This window comes from Lissotriton vulgaris, chromosome 8, assembly GCF_964263255.1.
Source record: "Lissotriton vulgaris chromosome 8, aLisVul1.2, whole genome shotgun sequence".
NCBI lineage: Eukaryota > Metazoa > Chordata > Amphibia > Caudata > Salamandridae > Lissotriton > Lissotriton vulgaris.
Genome location: NC_141696.1, coordinates 976,935,146 through 976,953,496, shown reverse-complemented (window position 1 = coordinate 976,953,496; position 18,351 = coordinate 976,935,146).

Sequence of the window (18,351 nt, the reverse complement as noted above, 5' to 3'; positions counted from 1 at the left end):
AGTCCCAAAAGAGATGGGCTGTCAACTGCTCTGCTGTCCATGGTGTTTACTTGATTTAGTTAACGTTAGGATGCTGGAGGATTGTGCTTGTGATTGTCCATGGTGGTTACTTGATTTAGTTTAGTTTGGATGAGTGGAGGATTGTGCTTGGGATGGTCCATGGTGTTTACTTGATTTAGTTTAGTTTGGATGCGTGGAGGATTGTGCTTATGATGGCCTAAGGTGTTTACTTGATTTAGTTTACGTTAGGATGCTGGAGGATTGTGCTTGTGATGGTCCATGGTGTTTACTTGATTTAGTTTACGTTAGGATGCTGGAGGATTGTGCTTGTGATGGTCGGTGGTGTTTACTTGATTTAGTTTATATTAGGATGCTGGAGGATGGTGCTTGTGATGGTTCATGGTGTTTACTTGATTTAGTTTACGTTAGGATGCTGGAGGATTGTGCTTGTGATGGTCCGTGGTGTTTACTTGATTTAGTTTACGTTAGGATGCTGGAGGATTGTGCTTATGAGGGCCTATGGTGTTTACTTGATTTAGTTTACGTTTGGATGCTGGAGGATTGTGCTTGTGATGGTCCATGGTGTTTACTTGATTTAGTTTATGTTAGGATGCTGGAGGATTGTGCTTGTGATGGTCCGTGGTGTTTACTTGATTTACTTAACGTTAGGATGTTGGAGGATTGTGCTTGTGATTGTCCATGGTGTTTACTTGATTTAGTTTAGTTTGGATGCGTGGAGGATTGTGCTTATGATGGCCTAAGGTGTTTACTTGATTTAGTTTACGTTAGGATGCTGGAGGATTGTGCTTGTGATTGTCCATGGTGTTTACTTGATTTATTTACGTTAGGATGCGTGGAGGATTGTTTTTGTGATGGTCCATGGTGTTTACTTGATTTAGTTTATTTTTGGATGCGTGGAGGATTGTTCTTGTGATGGTCCATGGTGTTTACTCGATGTAGTTTACGTTTGGATGCGTGGAGGATTGTGCTTGTGATGCTGTATACATGATTACGCATTTGGGCGTTAATGGCACAGCCCTTGGTTGATCTTCAAGAGTGTTTTTTTAATGACGCATGACGTTATTGAAATGTGAGTCCAGTCTGTTTTTCACTCGTGCTTGATGGAAGACATGGCCTAAACACTTATTTAGTTGGAAATCCACCATGTCAATATTTTGGTAATGCACTGTGTAGTTTTAGCGAGTTTAACATGGTGGGGCATATACATCCCTCATTGTATGGCAGTGGGTTGTTATCCTCCAGGTTTGTCAGTATTTTTAAAAGGGTCATGGGTGCCAACTGATGTGGTGCACAGGTTCTTCTGCACCTTACTTCCCTCTTCATTGTAAACTGATACTGACTAAAGAAAAAGCATATTGGTACCCCCTTCCTGAAAAGCCCGAAGGTCATGTTGTAGTCCTTCCTTCAGAAACCATGCCCTGGAGTGTTCTAAGCTATGAGAGAGGTATATCCATATAGACTTGAGAGATATTCTTCAGGATATCCGCTTCTTTTCAACGCAGTATGTCTGTGGCAAATGGCCAAATGAGCTGCATTGCTCTTTATATAACCAAGAGCTAGTTCAAGCACAGCCTCTACATTGCCCACTAATTCATGAACTCATCTGCAAAAGGAGAGGCACTGTCCTCTTCGTGCATTCCCTGAGAACCTCAGGTAATGCCGATGTAGATGGAATGCCATGTGTGGTGGTATACAGAATTGCAAACATGCTTCCCCATGATGGGCACTGTTGAGTATTAGGTACCATTCACATTGGAGGGCACATAATTAGCAGTTAGTCCAGCATTGTTGAATGAAGATATGCTGCCTCTGATTGACTTTTTATTCAGCTGGGCTAGGATATGCCCAATTATTGTATCTATAATTCACAGATTAATGATAGTCACTTGTGCATGTGTAGGTGTTTGGGTTGTGCCTACTGCCTTAGTGTGCAACAGTACATATTTCCTCGACTATATGTATTGTGCTGTAACCTGTATGAACATTTCCTTAGGTTTCTCCTATACTTAGTCAATCCCTATCTGTGTGTCAGCTCTTCATGCAGTTAACATGGGTCACATCTATCCTGCCGATGTTAAAGGCCCCTGTTAGAAATGGTGTTTCTGGTTAGCAGAGGTATACACCTTGTCCAAGCAGGAATCACCACTCTAGTCAGTGTAAGCTAGATACACACACTAATAGTTAACCTATGCTAACCCTTTGGTAGCTTGGCACAGAGCAGTCAGTCTTACCTAAAGAGGTAATGTATAAAGTATTTTTGCAACACACATACAGTAGCACAAGTAATTCACTACACAAATATTCCACAGAGGGTTATAAAACTTTATATTTTTAAGAGTAAAAAACTACCAAAATGACAAAAATCTAATAAGTAGAAATAAAGTTATGACGTTTTAATGATTAAATCAAAATATAGTGCTTAGAGTCATAAAGCGACAACCAGGGTCATCTGGTTGCGCTAGACAGGGGTAAATCCAAAGTTCAGGCCCACCACAAAGGAGGGAAAGCCAGCTCTAGGACTCATACAGGTCCAGCTGAAAACATACCTTGGATGGAGAAAGCATCGACGTTAAGGACTCGATGCAATAGCAGAGGAGGTGATGCGTTGTCATCAATCCCGTGAATGCTTTTGATGCGTCGGTCCTGATCTGTGCAGTCAGTAAAGCCTTAATGACAAACACCTTTGCAAAGCAATGATGTGTCGTCGTCGAGCCACACAGTCTGTCGTCATCGAGCCGGGCAGTCTATTGAAGCAATGTCATCAGGCAGCAGCTATGCTGGCGTCGAAGGGTGATGTGTCAGTCCCGATCGGCCAAAGTCGCCAATGCGTGAATTTTGCTGGGTGAGCACAGAAGCAAGCACTTCTAAAAGTCCATAACTAGATGGTTCCCACTTGTCAAGGCAGGGCTCAGAGAGGGCAGAGTCCAGGTACTGTTGCAGGGTTTGTAGGTAGTCGTTGATGAACCTGAGACTTTAGAACAGGGGGCAAGCCAGCAAGCCCTTGGAGTCACTCTGGGCTCCAGTGAGATGGGTCCAGTCCTTTTCCTGAGCAGGGTAGATGGGAGGAAGCAACTGGCAACAGGCAGCACATCAGAGCAGAAAAGCAGTTCTTCCACAGCAATAGTTCAGCATAGTGGCATTCCTTGTAGCAGTACAGCAGTACTTCTCCCTGACAGAGTTCTTCACAGTTCCAATAGTGTACTGTCTTTGTAGGGTTGAGGCCCAGTAATTACATACAGTTGTGCCTTTGAAGTGAGGTTGACTTCAAAGAAAGGTCTTTGAAGTGTACACAGGTCCTTTGTTCCCAGCCCTGGCTATCAGTAAGGGGTAATAAGCCCTTTGTGTGGGACAGAGGACACTGCCTATTAAGGAGTAAGTGTCAGCTTCCCCGTACCTTCCGGCTTAGGAAGAGCCATCCAAATGCATCACACACCTAACCTTCCTGTGTTTGTGGCTGTCTAGAGGGAATGCACAAAGTATAGCTGTCACCCACCCCAGATGTGTATTGGAGACAGGCGGCAGGCACACAGAGCAGTAAAAGAAGAGAAATTACCACTCACTAAACATGGCATTTCTAAAACAGTAATGTCAAATCCAAGTATACTAGTAAAGAGGATTTATCATTACAGGAATTAAAGCTTAAAAGTGTAATCAGGAAATCACAATACCAGCCTGTGAGAGGAGTAGGTCTCACAGTAGTAAAAAATTAATTTGAGTGTTTGTCACTACCAGGACGTGCACAACTTAACAGTAAATGTCCTACCTTTTATTTACACAGCAATCTGCCTTATCGGCTACCTGGAAGTTTAATGCTTGGCAAGTAGTTTTAAATGCCAAGTCGAAGTGGCAGTAATCTGCACACACAGGCCCAACAATGGCAGGCCTGAGACAGATTTGAAAGGCTACTTGTCTGGGAGGCAAGATCAGTGCTGCAGGGCCGCTAGTAGCATTCAGGTTACAGGCCCTGGGTATATGGTATACCACTTTACTAGGGAATTACAAGTAAACTAAACATGTGAATTGTGTATACACCAATGTTACCATGTTTAGGGGAGAAGCACGTGCACTTTAGCACTGGTCAGCAGTGGTTAAATGCTCAGAGTCCTAATGCCTACAAAAAGGATGAACAAAAAGATGAGGTAAGCAGGTAAAAGGTGCAGGGGAAGACCGCCCTAAGGATGACAGATCTAACACGTGTCCCCCGGCTAAAAGTGGAGAGATCTACCAAACCTCCAGGGAGTTCTCATCACTAAGGCAGAACAACTTGGATGGACTATCAGTATTGTTGTGGTCTACCTCTAGTCGGTGTTCCACACTGAAGTCCATACCCTGTAGGGAAATGGACCAGCTCAGCAGTTTTGGATTCTCACCCCTCATTTGTATGAGCCACCTGAGGGGCCTGTGGTCATTCTCAATTAGGAAGTGAGTACCAAACAGATATGATCTCAACTTCTTCAGTGGCCAGACCAAAGCAAAAGTTTCTCTTTCTATAGTACTCCACCTTCATTCCCAAGGGAGTAGCCTCCTGTAAACGAAGGCTACAGGTTTGTCCAGGTCTTCTTGATGTAGCTGTGATAAAACTGCCCCATGCCATGTTCTGAGGCATCTGTCTGAACGATGAACTCCTGAGAGAAGTTAGGGGACTTGAGACTTGAGCACAGGTGTTGTCCACATGGTCTACTGATGGGAGTCACATGCTTTTTTGCATCCCTCTGTCCAAATTGCATTTCTGGGCTGCTTCTTAGAAGTCATCACTGTCAAGGGGGCAACAATTCTACCATATCCCATGACAAACCTCCTGTAGTACCCAGTGAGGCCCATAAATTCAATAACCTCATTGAAGGTCTTGAGGGCTGCCAGGCATTGTTAGTTTCTATCTTGACCTGTAGGGGTTGCACCTTACCCCTGCCCTCCAGGTGTCTCAAGTACACCAGAGACCACTGCCCTATCTGGCTCTTACTGGTCTTGATAGTCAGGCCTACATTTTAGAGACTTCACTCTTAATAATGGCCCTCACCTTATCAGACAACCTGTAAGACGAATTCTTGACAGAGAGGTTGTCTCCTGTATCCACATCATGGGTACACAGGTGGGTGGGTGGTCCCAGAGATGAAGGAAAACAGAGAGTAGTACTGCCCCAACACTTGGTGGCAGTCCGTCTGATGTAGAGGAGTCAGACTGGGGGCAGGATTACTCCCTCCCCAGATCAATCTTTCCTCTTTGAGTTTAAGAGAGCAGGGCAGGTTCACTATCTTCCTCCTCCTCTTCTCCATCTGTCACCAACCACATGGTGAGCTCAGTCCTCTCAAAGTGAGGTTGAGGTGATTAATATAGAGCACCCTTTGGGCTTGCATAGGGGTCTTGAGAACCGCCAGGTACGGGGCCTCACCCTTCCATTCAATCACCTCATAGAGCCCAGTCCAAGGGTACTGGAGGGCCCTTGGCTCCACCGGTTCCATCGCCCACACTTTATGCCCAGGAGTCAATTCCACAGTAATAGAAGTTTGGTCATATCAATTATTCATAACATCCTGACTAGCTTCTAAGTTGTCTGAATCTTGCTTCTACAACTTAGCCATTTGGCTTCTGAAGACCAGCATGTAGCTCACTACATCCCGGGAAATCTTTCTTGGACTTGGAGCAAACGACCTAGAAGGTTAGGGAGGGATGGCGTAGTTGCCATGAAGGTTTTTTTTTTTATAATCTTTAACTTTAACTGTAAAAATGTTTAAAAATCTATACTTTTTAAGTTGAATTGACCCTGTAAAAACGAGAATGGTAGTTGTGAGGTACCTTCATAAATGTCCTGTGTTAGGTTAATGCCACTGTGCACCCAGTCAGGCCAGAAAATTGGAGCCACGTCAATTTTGAGTTTGGGATTATTCCACAAGGAAGCCATATGTGAGTTTTGCAGTTTCGCTTGTAGTCACGAATCTAATTATAGGAGGGCATTTTTGGTATTTTGTATAATATTTCTAGAGTGCAGTAAATGGGCTGTATGCATAGTTGTGAAAGCAGCTAGTGGAGCATTCTGAATGAGGATTTTTTCTACTGCCACCCATGGAGGTTCATATATCGGATTGTCGAAAACCAATTGGCGCCTTGCTTACAGAGATAATCCATCTGATAGTTCCTGAAGGTGGGTAGGTTAAGACCACCTTTGTCTTTGGCTAACTTAAGTTTCTTCAATGATATTCTGGGTTTCTTTCCTTGACACAGGAAATTATTAAAGGATTTATCTACCTTGTTTAAAAAATCCACAGATAAGGACATAGGCAGCATGCTAATGAGATAGTTAATTAGAGGTGTTATCATAATTTTCAAAGTTGCGGCTCTACCCCACCATGAGAGAAATTTTGGGGACCAGCCATCGAGAAGGGAGTCATTTTTTTAGATAACTTTTTTGCATTAGTATGTAGGGTGGTGATGAGTTAGTTGGTGAACTCTAGTCCTATATATTTATTCAAGCCCTGGTGCCAAGCTAATACTGATGTTCCTGGAATGTCATTGTCACTAATTCGACTGAGAAGTTTCACTTCGGGTTTGTCTTTGTTTAGTGATTATCCCAAGACCTCTGAAAATTGGTTGACTGATGACATTAGACCCGGGATGACAGAAGGAGCATTTTCGGTTATGATTAGCACATCAGCAGCATGAGCAGCAAGTTTGACGGTGGTGTCACCGAATGTGATCCCTGTGATATCCTGGTTTTCTCTTAGATGTTGGAGAAAAGGTTCTAATGCCAGGAGGAAATGAGGGGGTCAGAGGGGGCAGCCCTGCCTTGTACCTTGTTTTAAATTGAATGAAGAGGAGACAATGCCTCCTGCCGTGCACAGTTTCTTTAGTGCCTTGTGTAGCTTGTTCAAATGGAATGGGAACTTAGAGTTTTTATCTAAATGGGGATCAAGAGGCAAATTGAAGTCGCCTGCTATTATAATAGTGGCTGTATCTGGTATTTTTTCTAGTTGTGTGTAAAGGTCATTCCAAAATGCTGGGTCATCTTTAATGGGTGCATATATGTTAACCAGACAAAAACTACACTTTATGTATGGAAAATTTGTGATAATCCATCTTCCTTGTGTGTCAGAGAGGCTTGATATTAAGTTGATTCTGGAACTTTTGGTGATTAATGTGAGGAACCCATTTTTCTTACCCAGTGCTGCTGAGCAAGCCACATCCAAGAAATGGTGATTTGCAAAGTTAAGATTCTAGTTTGGTTTCTTGTGGGAGAATTACATCTCCTTTCTGTCTGTTTAAGTAGTCGATGATATTTCTTCTCTTATTGGAATGGTTGATCCCTTTCACATTTAGTTATACAATTTTAATGGTTGAATTTATACCAGCCATCAGTGTGAGTAAGATCTCATATTCTTCCCAAATTCACCTTTTTGGGTGCTGCCACATGTCGTGGGTTAAAAGAGTTTAATGAGAGAATGGCTATAGCAAGTGACCTATCGTGGTTCTTCCCTTGGGTTGTATTGATTTGAAAAAAAAATCAGGTACATAAATCAAAATGCAAGAGAGCCAAAAAACAGTACAATAAGAACAAAGCAAACCCCATCCCCTGTAGTCCCCAAAACTACCCCCCACCTCCCCATTGTAGCCAACAGGCATGGTGATCGGAGGAAGAACTGCTTCTCCGAAGACACAAACAGGTAGAACTTTACATATTAAGAGTTTTATATTACTAACTGAGGGAACTGGTGAGACTGGCTTAGCTTCATATGCTTATGGTGTAACAAGAGAAGGTTGTAAGAAGCTTATAAACGTTCAGAAATCCAACTTCAGACTCTTTGGTTTATGTAACCTTAGTTTGATAAGGAACATGGATTAAAAGGGATGTAAACAAATAAACTAAGAGTGTCTTAGTGACTCCAAGGTGTATTTATTATGTAATAAACATAGGGTGTAGATTTAACGTATAAGCATCTTTATTGGTAATGGGAGTAACGACTTGGTCCCTGATACAGCATATGGTGCCTGTGTTACATGTATGTAGTTTGCGACTTGTATATGGAGATAGTGGAAATAGTGCAGCTAGTATGTGGAAATAGTGGACATGCTCATGTATACAGCATGTATGCAGCATAATAAAGCATTATATTGGGCGGTGCTGATGCTAGCAAAGTTTCTTACTAATCTGACATTAAATTCTTTGAGTATGGACTGACCTTTACGCAACTTTGTAAACAGTTTGATATGGAATCAAGACATAGTCTGGAGCTTAGTTGCGTCTAATAGGCCTCTGGAATCATGGTGAGCTGAGCGTCTTTCTGTTGGCCTTGCCTTCCGCCTTAGATCTCTGGGTAAAGGATTGATCAGTGTTCAGTTGCCATCAGTGTGCATTTGGGTTTCGGAGTCTTTTCACATTAGCCATTCCTCTTCAGAGGTATGGACCCATGGTAGTAGTCCTGGCTGGAGATAGCTCCTGGGTCTCTGAAACTTGAACTGTCTATCTGAGTGTCTCCTTGTCATCCAGAAATTTATTGAGGGTTACTGGATCGGTAAACACATGCAAGATGCCTTGAGCCATGATCCGATACTTGGCGTGGCCTATGAATGAGTCTTGAATTCCTGCAACGTTCATCTTTGAATGAAGGGCAAAAACGCCTTTTCGAGTTTCACCTGTCGTTTTCGAGTAGTCTTGCGATATATAGATTGTATTGCCTTTTCAAAGGATGTGATTATACTTCCTCATGTGGGACAGGATGAGTTTGACATGTGGATATCTTAGAGGTTTACAGACAATGGAATGCAGTGTTTTCTGATGATGAAGTATCCATGCTGGCAATCTGTGCTCCCTTTCGAATTCCAGATCTTTCTTGTATTTTATGTTGGTTGCTTGAGTGAGGATGAACACAGGTTAAAGAAAAGAGTCTTTCTCCATGAATTTAAACTCTAGTGGGTAATTACTCCATACATAATCAAGATCGGTGAGACCGCTACGAATCCTTTGCATTTGTTTGCAGAACGCCACCTTGAAAGTGCATTCATCGCTCAACACGAGAGATTACTTTTCCTGATTTTCATTTCTTTTATGGTTCATCCATGGCTATTAGGACTTCGCATTGTTAGCAGCATATTGAGATTGAGAGCAGCGCCCTCCTTCCTCGTCCTACCTGCTTGAATTTCGGCGCTTTAAAGCTGTACCCTATGCCCAAAACATCAGGATTATCTGATTAACGTCTTGTGAGCTTATGATACCACATATCCGGTGGTTGCTCCAGTTGTATACAGATGGCCCCCGAAACACCTGCTACTGTTTTCTTGTCCTGAAGAAGGAATAGCATATATGTTTGTTTTGTGTTTTCAATGCTTAGTTTTTGTATCTGTTTTGTTGTTTATTGCATTTTCTCATCAGGTGTATTTTGTTAGATGTCAATTATTGTAAAAAATGTATTTAATGTCTTTGTTAGAGATGTAACATTGTGTATGTTGTTTAGTGTTTCTTTTATGGGCCGTTCTTGTACAGTTTATACTGTCAGATGTAAAAAGTAAAGTATTTTAATGTGTTTTTTAGTGCTTACCTGTATTTATGTTTTTGATACTAATAAAATGTGAATCAACATCATGGTGTAACATTTCATAATCTGCAGGACAACTAATGATTATGTATGGAGTAATTACCCACTAGAGTTTAATTTCATGGAGGTAGATTCTGTTCTTTAACCTGTGTTTATCCCTGCTCTCTTCCTCCCTATTGAGATTTCAGGGTCCCTCTTAAGTTTTCGAAGGGTTGCTTTTGTGAACCCCTTCTCCAAAAAGGGGAAGCATGATTCTTCTGATTTCTCTTCTCCTTCCAGCATACTGAAAATACGTAAATTGCAGCGTCTGTTTCTGTCCTCCAACTCTGATATTTCCCTGGAGATAGAGCGGAATGCATTGTTGAGTGTTTGGAAAGACTTTTTTATTGTGTTTCCATAGTTTTCCAAGTTGCTAATCCTGCTCTCAGCTTCCGCAATTCTGCTATTTGTATCCCTCATATCTTGACGGATAGCTGAGATTTCATTTTGCATAATGTCAGTGTTTGTTTTGGTTGATTCGGCCAAGTTGTGGACATCTTCTAGCTTTTTGAGGATCATCTACATTATCAAGTTAATGTCTTGTTTTGCCTTCCCTGGAGAGTCTGGGTGTGGTGGATCTGCTTGCGCCCTCTTCAGTGTTTGTTTAGTGTTATTTCCACCATTTTCCCACTTGAGACAGGTTCCAAGGAGAAGTTGTAATGATGTATAGCTGTGAAAACCAACTAGAGCTTTTTGTGTAGGTTTACTTATCTGTGGGCAGCCCATCAACTTCTTCACTTCAATCTTAATTTGACTCAACTGTATCGACCGGATGAGTTCATTATATAGTTTGTTTGTCTGGTTGATTGCCTGTGATTGACTGGGATTGTATTTATCGTGATAACAGACGAGGTTCACAGACTGCGACGGTGTACAGCAATTGTGTCCTTTTGAGCCTGGTAGCCTGTTAGTTTGGTAGCTGATATGCCTCGCCAATATTGCCACATGTTAATGAGACGTGAGCCATCTTAGGGTCAGGCATGCATGGTCAGGCATCCTGTACATTATGCGGGTTAATCAGGGCTAATGATGAGTGCTGACTTTATGGCAGAGGATCTCTGGTGTGGACTGGTAGAGAATGAATGGAGTCGAGGAGATTCAATCATCACGACAATAGAGTTCAGTGGTGCCAGTTGCTGGTCATTTTACATGTATTGCGGTCCACTTCTTATGCATGTGCATGGACATGTGGATAGGCTCCTCTCAGATTCTGGGGATATTCGGTTTAAGTGGCGATTTGGCTGTGGACGATTTGCTTTCAGCTCATCATTATGTAGTGCCTCACTACTTCCCTACTTACTATGCACTTTCATTCTCATTGTCCGCCATTTTAAAGTCAGGTGTCAGGGTCAGGCAACCAGTGGATTACTGCTGTTTGAGTCCAAAAGCGATTGAAAACAGTAATTTTCTAAATTAGTTTGGAGTCTGAAGGCTTGGCGTCATGCATACTGTGTATGCCTAAAATGTTGGCCAAATCGCTGAGCCAAATTGCTTCTTTTGATCGAGATTAACCAGTGATCAACGAGTAGTATCGACCACCATTTTAAAGTCAGGCGTGAGGGTCAGGCTAGCTGGCGAGTTAAGCTAGATGGGCCTGTGCGCGTTTGACAGCTTGCAAGTGATTACTTGGTCTTGCCAAGGGGCCAATCTTGATTCTGGAGCCATGTGTGAATGATCGCTGAGCAGAAACGGTCACAAGCGCTCAGTCAGGTTCTCGCTCATCTATCGCTCATTTGTAGCATTGTCAACATTGTTACCTCATCATGGTAACCTGCTTTCATGTTGGTATATAATACGGTGAGTGGATCGTCTGAGTTTTGTGTTAAGCCACCTACTTGATCCTGTAGCTGAGGGAATCTTTGAAGTGAGTGGCAGCTAGGATCCGCACGGTCTTTGTTTTTTTCCTTCCCTACCATGTGCATCATTTCCGATCGGCCTCGCTCTACCTACCTTCCGCCTTTCTGTCTGCCATCGAATCCAGGTAATAGAGAGTTTTTCTTAGATAGGTAGATACTAGTGGTGAATTTGATTCAGGATCCGTCTTCCTTTGCCCTCATACTCTATTATTGCCTCAGTTATATGAATTTCTTTATTCCTACAGAGTGGAACTGAGAGTTCACACCGCCATCTTCCTGGCTTTCTGAACCATGCTCCTCCCCCCCCCCCCCGGTAATCACCATTCCTAATGTATGAAACTCCATGAGTTTCATTTAGCGATTCCTAGTGGGCTGCAAATCGATCTACTTCACGAATATTAATGAGGTAGGTTGCAATTTGGACCATTGCGAATTTCTAAAATTACAGGGATGCAGACCACCATATCCGTGGTTTCTTTTAAATAAAGCAATATTTTTTTTAATGCTGCCTGTTTTCCTTAAAGGAAAATAGGTTGTATTCAAAAAAGAAAAATTAAGTGTTTTCATTTCATTTTTCAAGAGCAGGCAGAGGTATGTGGGACCACTGCCTTCTCTAAAAAAATGTTTGTACTACCATTAAACAAGGGGGAAGGAGTCCATTGAGGACCCCGTCCCATTTGCAGAGGGTTAACAACAACTTGAAGTTGGTGATAAAATACAAATGTTTTTCCGATTTCGTTCGCAAAGCATTCTTACATACTACTGTGATTCGGTATTAAGAAGGGATGCCCCAAACACCCCCTTTCTAATACCAAATTGCAAACCCGATTTGTGATTTGCTCATAGGTTATCAAATCACAAATAAGGTTTGGAACATTAGGAAATGCTATTTATCTGGTCGCAAATTTATTTATTTATTTATATTCTTATATAGTGCACTCGACCCCCTGAGGGGTATTTCCTCGCTTGCGCTTTTACCAAAAAAGCCTAACCGCGATCATGGACTGTGAGGGAATCAATATTTTAATATTTTAAAAAGCCGAAAATAAATATGTTTTTAGAGTCTTCCTAAAGGACTGAAGGTTGGTGATTTGTTTCAGAGTAGGGGGGAGTGAGTTCCATAAGATGGGGTCTTTGTAAGCGAGAGCTCGACCTCCCTGCCTAGCTTTTCTAATCCTTGGAACCTGTAGCAGTTGCTGACTACTGGAGCGCAAAGTGCGTCCAGGACTGTAAGGGTTGAATTTTTCATTCAGATATTTGGGTCCAGTGCCAAACAGACACTTATGTATTGTGCAGCAAATTTTGAATTTTACACGTAGCCTAACCGGCAACCAGTGGAGTTTGTCCAGGAGGGGACGTGAAGCAGTCCTTGGCTGAGCATTGAGAACAAGTCTCGCTGCAGTATTCTGGACCACTTTTAATCTTTGTAGTTGTTCCTCATTGGCCGAGATGAATAGGCCATCCTTTACAGTAGTCCAGCCTACTAATTACCTATGTCTGGACAAGTATTTTCCTGTAGTTATCAGGTAGGAATGGAAAGACACGTCGTTGCAGTCCGATGGCACGGAAACAAGATCCTGCAACTTGATTTGTATGTTCTTTAAACAAAAGTGCCTTATCGAGATTTTTTACTGTCTGTTTGGGACTTGGTGCCGGTCCCAAATTCAGGGGCCACCATTCTGGAGACCACAGAAGCGTGGCCTCCCCGAACAGCATGACCTCTGTCTTGCCTACGTTGCACTGGAGGCAATTTAAGGCCATCCAGTCCGATATTGCCCTCATTCCGTCCGCAAAGGATTTTTGTATTGCGGGCGTGAGGGTCTGAAAGGGGAATAAAAGCTGAGTGTCGTCAGCATACAACACCGGGGTGAACCCATGTGCTCTTCCAATGTCTGCCAAGGGGGCTACATACACATTGAAGAGTGTGGGGCTTAGACATGAACCCTGCGGCACTCCCTTGGTGAGCTCCCTTGAGATGGAATGATGGGAGCCCAATCTGACTCCTTGTAAGTGGCCCGAGAGAAAGCTCTCCAACCAGGACAGAGCCGCACCTCCTATGCCCACCTCCCTCAGGCGACCGAGAAGTATCTCATGTGACACCATGTCAAAGGCAGCGGATAGATCTAACAGCACCAGAATCATGGAACCCCCTCCATCCAGTGACATCCTGGCAGACTAGGTGCTGTGATTGGACCTAAACCCGGATTGAGAAAAGTCTAGACCCTCCGCTGCCTCGATGTACTTGGACAGATGGGTGTTCACATGTCTCTTGGTCATTTTGCTAAGTTAAGGCAGGAGGGAGATGGGTCGGAGGTTTGAAAGGTCTGTCCATGGAAGTGCCGCGTTCTTTCGGATAGGGTTCACCACCGCTTTCTTCCACTCCGTGGGCACATGTCCTTCCCTGAGAGAATGGTTTATTACTGCTTGGATGTGAGGTCCAAGCAAAGTGCTCAGGGAGGCAACCATTTTGGCGGGCAAGAAATCATCGGGAGACCCCGATTTTATGTGACTAATGAGGGAGGGAAGATCTAAGTCACTGACTGCTGGAAATTTCATAAGTGAGATATCTCTGTGTATGGGCAGAGTAGAGGGGATAGAGAGGTTGCTCTTTTGGCTGGGGGCCCTCATAATTTTATCATAATTCAATTAGATTTTATTTTCGAAAAACAAGGACATTTTATCACATAAGGATTGGAAAAAATCATCTGTGCTTTCACATGCTACTGGTTTTACAAACCCCTGTAGTATTTTATATAGTTCCTTGGAGGAATTACCCGCCTCTGCGAGTTGCTGAGTAAGGCTGTTCTTCCGTGCCAGTTTGATATTTTTATAGTAATTAGACTGGGCTTCATGATGTACTTTCTTGCTTTCCTCTGTTCACGTTTTCCTCCATATCTTTTCAATCTTCCTACACCCCTGCTTCTCTATTCTGAGTGCTTCAGTATACCATGCTTCCTGCTTGGAGGTGGGGTATTGTTTATGTAGCTTCAGAGGGGCTAGTTTATCAATTGCCTCTGTGAGAGAGTTGTTGAATTTGGATAATGCGGACTCCACATGATCCTTTCCTATAAAGATAGGCTGCTTCCATACCCTCTGCAGTTCCTCCACCGTTACTTTGAATTCCACTATAAAGTGGTCAGACCAATTTATTTGAGCAGTGGGTTGACACCGTACATTAGAGCAATTGGAGAAGGGCAAGTCTGAGGAGTGGCCTCCTTTGTGTGTGGGTCCGCTGTTCTGCAAATCTAAACCAAGGGTGGATAGGTCAGCAAGCAGAGATATGGTTTCCGGGTGCGCAGAAATGTCTGCATGAATATTAAAATCACCAAGAAGAATAAAATCTTCCTTTGCTTTAAAATGTGGACCTAAAAGCTCCAAAAGAGAAAGAGAGAAGCCCAGGCTGGGTCCCGGTGGTCGATAGACTAAAGCTCCTTTCCAAAAGATTTTTGTGGCGGAATTAATTTACAAAATCCTTATTTCTAATTGTGGGCAGTACTTTTGTTCTAATATAGTAACCTTCAGGTGTTCTTTGTACGTGATGGCTAGACCACCACCTATTTTTTCTGGGCGATCTAGATTTACGAACTTATATCCTAAAGGAACCCCTAGTGCTATAGCAGGAATGGTATGGGGTTTTAGCCAGGTTTCCGTTACGAAACATAAGTCTGGTTGCAGTGTGTGTATCAGGTCCCATAATTCAAGTTGGTGTTTAGGCAGGGAACGGATGTTTAAGAGAAAACCATTTATCCCTTTTAATAGTGCTGCTTTCGCTTTATTTTCCTCTATATTGACGCTAGCGTGGGATGCTTGAAAATGACAGTTGATACACGAAAAAGGGCCCTCTGGGCATGGCCAGGAGTCTCTGGTACATCCTTTCAGTGGAATTGTCCTTAAGTTTAATAAAGTTTGGACAGAATACCTGGTATTGCGTGTCCTTGCAGATGGTTTGTCCAGATGAATCGGTCCCATAGCCCTTAGCCCCGTCCAGTCGCGGACGGGCGCAGACGGGCAGCTCTTTGGCTGCTCTTTGGCATGTCTTCGGCTGCGCGCGACCATTGCGCGCCCAGTAGGGGGCGAGAGCTAAATAGCCCCTGAAGTAAAACCACTAGAGCGCTACCCGCTCCAGTGATTGCCGGAAGTACCTGGCTCTCACCTGCCCGCCCTCCGCACAACGGTACTAGTTACCCAGTCGGAACGGGGTGGACAGGAAGGAGAGTTGAGCCAAGGCTTCTCGCTGTCCTCAGGAAATAAAAGACTGCTTCCCCTCCTATTAGATCAGGTAGGGAGAATCGCTCAATGGCACTCTATATAAGTAATAATTCTGGCGTGATAACAGTCAGCACAGAATGCGAATGCGAAGTTTAAAACTGGCCAATACAAGTACAGTGAAATGAAAAAGGTTTACACAAACCCAGCATAGAGCGCAATTTAGGCAACCTGGTCGAAGCAAGCGGGTCGGGGACACTGCCAACGTCGCCTTACTGCCGCTTCGCCGTAGCTGATGCTCCGCCTAAATAGCCCCTGAAGTAAAACCACTAGAGCGCTACCCGCTCCAGTGATTGCCGGAAGTACCTGGCTCTCACCTGCCCGCCCTCCGCACAACGGTACTTGTTACCCTGTCAGAATGGCCCGGTTCTGCGATTCGGGCCCTTTGCGAGCAGAAAAAAGCTTCTTACACCTGGCCCTTTGGCTCACTTGCTCACTATTGTTTGTGTATAAAACCAAATTACCAATGTGATGTTTGGAAGATCCACTGCATTATCAGTGCATTTTATGCTATGTCACCTGTACTATGGATAACCTTACATTGTTTACAATAGTGAAGGAGCATCACACCTGAGACAATAAAGGCTAGTGGCCTGTTTGGTACAAATCTCCCTTATAACATCAAACAACCTGATGTATATTTGTTATTTAGGCAGGCATGTGCCTGCTGAAACCAGTCCTTTGACAGTGAACAGAAATCAGGTGGTATCCTTTTCTATAAATTTGTATACAAAACACATCAGCGTGCACCTTGTACAAAACATACCCCTTCAATAACTCTTCTTGTGCTTTGGACATGTGTCAACCTTAATTTTGATGGCAGAATTAGTAGTAACAAAAATGTGTTATTTAACATGTAAAACTAAAACTAGAACTTACCCCCTTGATGCTGCTATTTGGCTCTAAACTGCCCATTAAGGTTCGGATAGGTCCCCGCAAGTATGAGGGCCATTGGGGGGTGGGTCAGGGTGTGGCACATGCTCTTCCCACATTGGGAGGACTTGCCGAGCTGGACTTCTGATCACTTCTTGGCCCGTTGTCGTAGGACCTCCCACCTCTTCCACAAATGAATGTTGTGCTGCTTGTAGACCCACAGTGTCTGCAGGTTCTTGGCGATGGCCTTCCAAATGTTTTTTTTCTGATGGGCATTGACCTGTATAGATACAAGAAATGAAGGAAAAAAATAATTGCTTTGTGACTTGTTGTTCATCTGTATTGATGTAGCACACTTTTACTATATCATTCAAAAGCATTAGTCAAGAGTTACTACAAGATCCTAGATAGATCCAAGCTATGGTTAACTCTCCTGTCAAACGGTCTCGATGCCACCCTTGTTAGATTCTTAGCCTACCTCCATACTGACTTGAAAGCCCGAGTACGTATTGGGATGGGCGGAGAGGTATCGGAAGCCATTAAGATAGGGAGGGGGGTGAGACAGGGGTGCGTTTTAGCACCCCTGTTGTTTATCATTTATATTAATGGTCTGTCCAACTGTTTAAAGAAAGCTACCCCTGATGTCCCAATTATTTTAGGGAATCCCTTACCCGTACTTTTATATGCAGACGACGCTGTCCTTATGGCACGTACACCTAACGCCCTACGTCTGCTTGTACATAGTTTTGTAAATTTTATGGAGGGTCTGGATCTGAAAGTTAATTTTAAAAAGTCTTTTATTATGCCCTGTGGGCCGGGCAAAAGGAAACTCGGCACTATTCAAATTGGAACAGATAAACTCGAATCTGTCCATAAGTTCCCTTATCTGGGGTTGGTTTTCGCTGCGAACGGCTCTTGGAGTGGACATGTGGCCCACGCCACGAGCAAGTTCTCGAAAGCCAACAATTCTGTTCTGAGTCTCCCCCGCCCTAAGAAAATCGGCGCCACTAAAGCCATCGTTAAAATTTTTAAACTACAGTGTTCCCCTGTTGCCACGTATGGAGCTGAAGTCTGGGGATTGGCCAGCAGCATTGGCATTCAAAGAGAGGAAAATCGTTTTTGCAGGAAATTGCTGGGAGCACCGATTTCCTCTTCCAATTTCATCTGTCATAACGAACTTAATCTCCCCTTCATAAACGATTTTATTAAAGTAAGACCAGCACTCTTCTGGATCAGAATCTGGAGGAATGAGGCTGCTGTCCTTACGCAAAACATCATTAGGGACTGCCTTAATTGTGAAAATGGCATGCAGATCCCCTGGTTTAAAGAAGTTTTTAAAATATTTAATGAAATTGGTAGAGGTATTTTGTTCACTGAGCCAACGGCTATTGAATTAAAGGACAAATATGAGGTCCAAAAGGCACTCTATGCACTTTACCGCAATGAACGGCTTGGAATTGAATTACAGAAATCAGGGGTCAAAAAATACATTGGTAATGGTCTCTGTATGCAAATCATGCCACCCTACCTTTCACTCCCTATGTCAAATTGGGAGCGTTCTTTACTGTTTCGTCTAAGGGCAGGAACTGTGAAATTTTTGCTTTCTTTTCCTCTGGGGTATCAACACCATATTGACCTTACCCCCTGCCCTTGCGACGGTACAAGCACTCAAGATGATCTGCACTTTTTGTTTTTCTGTAAATTTTATGTGAGATATACCAAATGGCTTTTGACCCCATATTTTAGAAAATTCAGACCTCTCACACTTCAGG